This window comes from Amblyomma mixtum, chromosome 9, assembly GCF_055824585.1.
Source record: "Amblyomma mixtum isolate Tamu chromosome 9, ASM5582458v1, whole genome shotgun sequence".
Lineage (NCBI taxonomy): Eukaryota > Metazoa > Arthropoda > Arachnida > Ixodida > Ixodidae > Amblyomma > Amblyomma mixtum.
The window spans coordinates 22,693,656-22,701,971 of record NC_143020.1 but is presented as its reverse complement, the minus strand read 5'-3'; the positions used below and the strand labels follow the sequence as shown (position 1 = coordinate 22,701,971).

Below are 8,316 nucleotides of genomic sequence, written 5' to 3'. Positions count from 1 at the left end.
TGTGAGAAAGATATGTATTTTGATACGTATGTCTTGTAGAAGTGCATCAGGTGAAATAAAAATTTTAGTCGTGCTTGTTGCACTCTTGATGATAGCGTCGCTAAACCCGAAATAGCCGCGAGGTTAGTTGGTGAATCAGTGCGCTTATATTTGTTGTGTATAAACCACAATGGTTTACGCTGTACTTTTTCCAGTTTTGTTACATTAGTCACTGAACGGGGGAACCAAACTGTGTTAGCGCACTCTAAAACTGGTCGAACGAAAGTAGCATATGCGAGAAACTTCGTCAATGTTGGTGCAAGGCGCAGACATCTTCGAAGAAAAAATAGTTTGCGTAATGCTTTCGATGTTATGCTAGCAATGTACGCGTTCCATCTGAGGTCAGAAGTTAGTGTGGTGCCTAAGTACTTATGCTGGTGAACCTTCGTCAGTATTCTGCCATTAACAAAGTATGGAAAATCATAAAGTTGCTTTTTTCTTGTTACCGTCATGCAAACAGATTTAGTCGCGTTTATCGTCATTTGCCATGTTTTGCACCATTCGGATATTTTGTTCAATGAATCGCTGAGTGAAATGTGGTCTTCGTAGCTGTTAATTGTTTTATAGATTATGCAGTCATCGGCGAAAAGTTTGATGTTAAAAACGATATTGTTGGTTATGTCGTTGATGAAAATTAAAAATAACAGTGGTCCCAACACAAATCCTTGAGGTACACCTGATATGACGGGTACTGTCGCAGATTCCATGTTCTCAAACAGTACGAATTGTGTCCGGTTGGATAACTAATCTGAAGTCCAATCTAAAATTTCCCCATCCCAGATAGCACCCCGTAACTTTGCTATTAATTTGTTGTGGCAGGCGCGATCGAATGCTTTATAAAAGTCCAATATTATAATGTCAGTCTGGCTACAGTTATTGATGGCAAATGCAAAGTCATGCAGAACCTCTGTAAGCTTTGTGACGGTTGATAGCCCATGACGGAATCCATGTTGGTTTGATTATAACAGATTGTGAGTATCAAGAAAGTTTGTTAGGTGCTTAAGGATGATATGCTCGAGCATCTTGCAAGCCGTGCTGGTGAGAGATATTGGTCTATAATTCGATGGTAATGTGGTATCTCCTGTTTTGTATATTGGTATAATCTTTGCCTTCTTCCTGTCGTCGGGCAAAGTTGATGACGAGAGATATTCACGGAATATCAGGCCCAAGTATCTGCTGCACCATTCCGCGTATCGCTTCAAGAAATCGTTTAGGATACTATCTGGTCCGGGTGATTTTTTAGGGTCAAGCGTAAGTAATGGATTAAAAATGCCCGCATCTGATATGATTAAAGGGTCAATGCGTGATGTTTGATTGCCAAAAAATCCGGGAGATTACTGTCATCTTTTGTGAAACTTGAGTGAAAAAACGTGTTGTACGCATTAGCATTGTTAGCACTATCCTCAGGGGACAAGTCGGATAACGGGTTTTAGTTGGGCGGAAATGGTTCCAAAATCTATGCGGGTTGTTTGTCAGAAAGTTAGGCAGCGTTACATTAAAATAGTGTTTCTTGGCCTGTTTGCCTATCTCTCTGAGCTTCGCGATTGCGCACGCTAGTTTTGTAGTTTTAGAAGGGCATGAACCGTGATTTTTGATAGAAATACGCAACCTTTTCACATGACGTTCAGCGTAGAGGACATCCCTTGTTACCCATGGACTCTTTTTTTTGTGGACGCTTGTTTTTTAGTGGAACATGATTAGTTATGCAGTGCGAAACCATAGTGTTAAAATGAAGGCAAACCCTGTTAATATTGATTGAGGGGTCGGAGACCATTTCACTGAATGCTTCAAATTCATGTGCGAGGTAGGTTCATATGCTGGCATCATCAGCCTTATCGAAGTTCAGTGTGGTCTTTACATGAGATCGTTTTTTTATTGAGCAGTCTAAAGGTAACACACATAATGGTATGTTGTGATCGGAGATGCCTTCGATGATTACTGTCTCTGCTTGGTGTACTGAAAAGTGATCACTGATTAGTATAAATCGCGGATATTGTTTGCTGATCCTTGCTTGCACGTTGGTTCAAAGATCATTTGGTGGAGATTAAACGAGAGCATTAAGTCAAAAAATTCAGGGGGCACTTTGACTGTCTAAAGTGGGTAGAGGCGGAAGCGTTTTCCGAACCACCTTCGCTGTTTCTGTGGCACTGGTGGCGTCACATATAATTGAGTACTAATTACTAAGTGATGACAAATCACTAATTAATGGTTAATTACTGATTAATGCCTGAATGCTAATTAACTGCTAATTAATTACGCTTAAGCTTCGCCTTTAGGAGTGGAACACGACAGCGCGTTGTAGCGCTGCCAGGGAGTCCACGGAACGCCACCACCCGTTCGGCGCGATGCCTTACCCTTTGAACGCAGCGCTTTTTGAGGAAAGGAAATGGCGCAGCAATTCTCTGTCATCTCGGTGGACACCTGAACCGCACCGTAGAGGAAGGGAGGAATTGGGAGTGAAAGAAGATAGATAAAGAGGAGCCGTAATGAAGAAAATGAAAATTGTATTTGAGGAAAGGAAATTACGCAGTAACTGTCTCACAAAATTCAGGGGGGCACTTTTTTGACCTAAAGTGTGGTCACTGATGTGTGGTTAAGATGTTAAGCTTCGCCCCTAAGAGTGGAACGCGACAGCGTCTTGCAACGCTGCCAAGGAGTCCATAGAACGCCATCGCCCATTCGGTTCTACGCCTCGCTCGTCGGTAAATTGGTTTTTGAGGAAAGGAAATATATCTGTCTCTCATTTGTCGGTGGACACCTAAACCTCGCCGGAAGGGAATGGAGGAGGATGAGAGTGAGTGAAGACACCGTATTCACTAGACGCGCCTTTGTTCATTACAAACCATCGAGCTGGCATGGCGGAGTGGATAGCATGCTCGTCTCTCACGCCGAAGACCGGGGTTCGATTCCTGATCTCGACCAATTTCTTAATCGGTTTTATTTATTTATATGGCCTGACTAGTAAAGCTAATTAGGCTAATTGGGTAATTAATCAATTAACTAAGCTCAGTCCCACTTACTTGGAGCATCACTATAAGACCCCTTCAATTGGTTGCATGGTTACTAGCCAAAGTACAATTGGCCCCGTTTGAAATTCGCGCACTGTTACGTCACGACTGTTTCCACCAATTGAAAAGCGTGACATTTTCTGTCGACAACTGCTGCTTACAACGATGAGACATTAAAGGCTTCCGCCTTAAAAGAGCTTCTGAAGATGATCATGTGTGTTGCATAGTTATCCAGTCCACGTCCGGAATGTTAAAGTCACCCATGAGTATGATTCTAGTGCTGCAAGCATATTGTTGAAGGAAGTCATGAATGACAGAAATGCACTCATCTACTGAAGAGGGGCTCCTATACAGACAGCCTACACAGACAGTAGTATTGTTGCAGAGAAGTCTGCAGAATACGCTTTCAGCACCTGACACATCTGGAAGCGTAACAAACGGCAGGGTTTTCTTTATCAAGAGAGCCAAACCACCGCCACGAGAGCCTCGGTCTTTCCGAATGTCTGAGTAGTTGGGTGGTGCGATTTCATGACTCGAAATTTCTGGTGAAAGCCAAGCCTCCGTGACGGCTACAATATCAGGTTCCCGATCAATTAATAGGTTTTCTAAAAATTCTACTTTGTTTACCATGCTCCTTGTGTTTACAATTATGATGGTCAGTTCTTTAATCGTGCTCTTCCCCGTGTCCTTGGTGGGCTCCTTTTTTCGATTGTCTCCTCCTGCACTTCGTTTTTATGCGAAGCATAGTGCTAGAGCTACCACTCACGCCGTCGCCGTGGGACCCCCACGTGACACCGTGACGTCACACCACGTGGCACCGTGACGGCACACCACGTGACACCGTGACGTCACACCACGTGACACCGTGACGTCATACCACGTGACACCGTGACGTCGGACCACGTGGCACCGTGACGTCACACCACGTGACATCGGATGAGACAGCCGGCCTCCACCTCGCGCCGTCGCCGCGGGACCCCTAGCCATCACACCACGTGACACCGTGACGTCACACCACGTGACATCGGATGAGAGATCCGGCCTCCACCTCGCGCCGTCGAACTGTGTTTCAACCAGTGCGGACAGTGGTGTATCGACTCTGGTGCAAGAGTTAAACTGTGCTTCAATCAGTGTGGACGGTAGTGAGTGTAGTAGTATGTCGACTTGTTTGGAGCGTCCGAATGCCTATAGACGACAAAGGCGCGCCATGGAATCCTCCGAAGAACGAGAGCACCGGCTGGAACAGCGTTGTTTCTAATACAACCACTTGAATTTCCTTGTGTCTCATACTATAAAGACAAGTTTATTGACTTCCAAACGATCAGGACAAAAATCTCTGCCTCTCCCGTAACCGAGAGTACAGTAAGCATGAAATGTTTACGGGCCTAATGTCATCTCGGAGGACACCCGAACCGCACCTACAGGAAGGGAGGAACGCCACCACCCGTTCAGCGCGATGCCTTGCCATTTGAACCCAAGGTTTCTTGAAGAAAGGAAATGGCGCAGTAATTCTCTGCCATCTCGGTGGGCACCCGAACCGCACCGTAAAGGAAGGGAGGAACGCCACCACCCGTTCGGCGCGATGCCTTGCCCTTTGAACGCAGCGCTTCTCCCCCGGGCCCGGGCCCGGGGTAGCAGTTTGGACTTGGTTCTGTATAGAAATGGAGGAAGACTATACCGAATAACTGATGTACACACTAAGAGTCACAGCTTTACAGATCACAAGAGTGTATTCATTGGTTTGCAAAAAATCAACGATGATGAATGACATTCTGGTGTTGTCGTGAATTAATCTAGCTACAACATAACCAAGGTAAACCAAGCTAAGCCCTAATATGCTTCGCATTCCCCAGGCTTAGCCAAGCTGAGCCTCAGCAATTTTTTTTATGCGAAGCATATTGCTAGAGCTACCACTCACGCCGTCGCCCTGGGACCCCCCCGTGACCCCGTGACGTCACACCACGTGACACCGTGACGTCACACCACGTGACACCATGCCATCACACCACGTGGCACCGTGACCACACCACGCGCCATCGGATGAGAGAGCCGGCCTCCACCTCGCGCCGTCGCCGCGGGACCCCTAGCCGTCACACCACGTGACATCGGATGAGAGAGCCGGCGTCCACCTCGCGCCGTCTGTGTTTCAACCAGTGCGGACAGTGGTGTATCGACTCTGGTGCAAGAGTTAAACTGTGCTTCAATCAGTGTGGACGGTAGTGAGTGTAGTAGTATGTCGACTCGTTTGGAGCGTCGGAATGCCTATAGACGACAAAGGCGCGCCATGGAATCCTCCGAAGAACGAGAGCACCGGCTGGAAGAGCGTTGTTTCTAATACAACCACTTGAATGTCCTTGTGTCTCATACTATAAAGAGAAGTTTATTGACTTCCAAACGATCAGGACAAAAATCTCTGCCTCAACCGTAACCGAGAGTACAGTAAGCATGAAATGTTTACGGCCCTAATGTCATCTCGGAGGACACCCGAACCGCACCGTACAGGAAGGGAGGAACGCCACCACCCGTTCAGCGCGATGCCTTGCCATTTGAACCCAAGGTTTCTTGAGGAAAGGAAATGGCGCAGTAATTCTCTGCCATCTCGGTGGACACCCGAACCGCACCGTAAAGGAAGGGAGGAACGCCACCACCCGTTCGGCGCGATGCCTTGCCCTTTGAACACAGGCTTCCGTGGCAATCCAGGCGCTCACCCAACGCGCGTCTCGGGGTTAGTCGGCGTTCCGCTGTAGCCATGCCGTTGTCTTCCCCCACGACGAAGGCTTCTAGTGGTTGTATTAAATTGACCAAGTATTCAACCAAGGAAAGCCATGTATTACCAAGCCTAGCCACTAATATGCGTCGCATTCCCCAGGCTTAGCCAAGCTGAGCCTCAGCAATTTTTTCAACGGAACTTTGTCGTTCGTTTCGTCATCCCAAACAAAGGCGCTGCTGCTTATAAATGATTTGTCGAAGGCGAGCGAAACTTTGACCAATTTTTGTGGATTTCTGATTTTCTGATTTTTCGAATTCTCGGAGAGAAATCTTCCCCAATGGCATATTTCGTGTCTTTAAGTTTAAACCTTGCTTCAGTATTGCCGACTTGTTACGGGAATCCAGTAGTTTAAAAATTACCGGCCTATACTTATTAGCCTGCGGTCTGCGTAACCGGTGAATACGTTCAAAGGCAACTGGATTGAGCTTTAGGGTATCTTGAATGAACTTTTGTTGACAGCCTGCTCCAGAGTTTCGGTTGATTCTTCTTCCACTTCTGGTAGCCCATAAAAAATTAAGTTGGATCTCCTGCTTCTGTTCTCATGATCAACTTTTTTCCCAGGGTTTCTATTACGTGACTCATGCGAAAAACCTCAGTTTGACAAGACTGCAGTTTAGTTTCTAGAAGTGTTATAGCATCTAACTTGATTTCTATGTCTGCCAGCCGTTTTTCCTTTATTTCTTTAATATCTTCCGATATATCCTTCAGTTGTTTAGCGATTTGTGCCATTTCAGGGCCGGGATTTGTTTCCACGTCCCCTGACAACAGGAGGAGTTTCCACAGGAATACAGCGACATCAAACACTTCAAGACACAGCTGCGGACACGGCAGCACTACCAAGAAACGGTCGCTAGAGCGGAAACATTTGCCAGAACGCCTGCTCACCTGCCCAATGAAGACGAAAGGATTAGCGAAGCGCATGCTAGTAGTGCCGCCTTGCCCACTGCCGATGCAGTTCCTGGGAAGGATATATATAGCCCATTCATGTGGCGGCGCTCCCAGGAGATTATGCGTAGAAATTTGCTCGCACGTTGCTGCTCCCGGATGATGTGGTCGAAGAAATTCTGCTGGTGTCAAGGAATCGCACGCATGGAAACGAGTTCCGTTCACCGGCGAGGTTACCCAGGCTATCTCGGAAGATTCGATGCCGCTGGCAGTACCATGAAGAATCAGTTCAAGGGCTTGCTGCACAATGAAGACGAAAGGATTCGCGCACCGCATGCTAGTAGTGCCGCCGAGCCCACTCGGCGGCGTGAATCTAGGATGGCCGAAAGGTCACACGTACGAGGTCTGTTAGAAAAGTATCCGACCTTTGGCCGAAGAAAAAAAACTGGCATAACTGGAGCGTTGGAAACCTAATAACCTTCAAAGTAGTCTCCTTGGGGCTCCATATACATCTCCCATCGGTGCTGCCATTCTTGGAAGTATTCCGAAAAGGCCCTTTTCGGAATGGAATTTAGCTCTGCTGTCGTTGCAGCCACAATGTCCTTTCTTTTCTGAAATGGCACTCCTTTCAATGGCCTCTTCATTTTAGGAAACAGCCAGAAGTCGTAGGGGGACATATCAGGAGAGTAAGGAGTCTGTTGAACTACAGGAGTCTGGTTGTTCTACAGAAAAGTCTGAATGAAATGCGAGGAATGTGCAGGAGCAATGCCGCGAGGGATGCGCCAATTTCTTGTTGACCTCAATTCCGGTCTCTTGCGCCGCACAGCACCATGTAGGCGATGGAGGACATCCCTGTAGTACTATTTAGTCATTCTTTGACCCTGTGGGGAGCGTACTCGTGGTGTGCCACACAGAGGGAGTCAGAAAAGCAGTCAGCATCACTTTGACATTGCTGCGCACTTGGCGGGCCTTCTTTGGTCTTGGTGACGTGGAATGCGTCCTCTGTGATGACTGGGATTTGGTTTCCGGGTCGTACCCGTACACCCAAGACTCGTCACTAGTGATTACGGCGTCGGTGAAGTCAGGGTAACTGTTTGTAGAATCCAGCATCTCCTGTGAGACTTCAACACGAAGCTGCTTTTTCTCCACCGTCAGCAGCTTCGGCACGAATTTCGCCGCATCTCTCTCCATGGCCAAATCTTCGGTGATAATGGAATGTGCAGAAAAATTGCTGATGTACACCTCTCCCGCGATTTCTCGGATAGTCACACAACAGTCCCGCATCACCACAGCGTTCACTTCGGAAATGGCCTGGTCATTTCGGCATGTTGATGGCCGACCGGAGCGTGGCTCTCTCTCCACGGATGTGCGGCTGTCTTTAAACCAGTTGCACCACTGCTTAATCTGTGTGCTGCTCATAGCATCATCACCGAAAGCCGTCTGAACATTTCGAATGGTTTCCACTTGGCTATCGCCAAGTTTCTGGCAAAATTTGAGGTAGTAGCGCTGCTCCTCTCGCTCCGCCATTTTCCTTGCAACAAAAAACCGACGAGAGCACTGCGCACTGCCTCACTCAAACGCTGCTTCCCAGCGACTGACGATATCGGCAGGCGG

General features: G+C 47.4%; 1 pseudogene; it reads right to left on the bottom strand.

The window, feature by feature from the left end:
* Positions 1-3,639: 3,639 nt before the first annotated feature.
* On the bottom strand, positions 3,640-7,038 carry LOC149328498 (uncharacterized; annotated as a pseudogene).
* Positions 7,039-8,316: the final 1,278 nt, after the last annotated feature.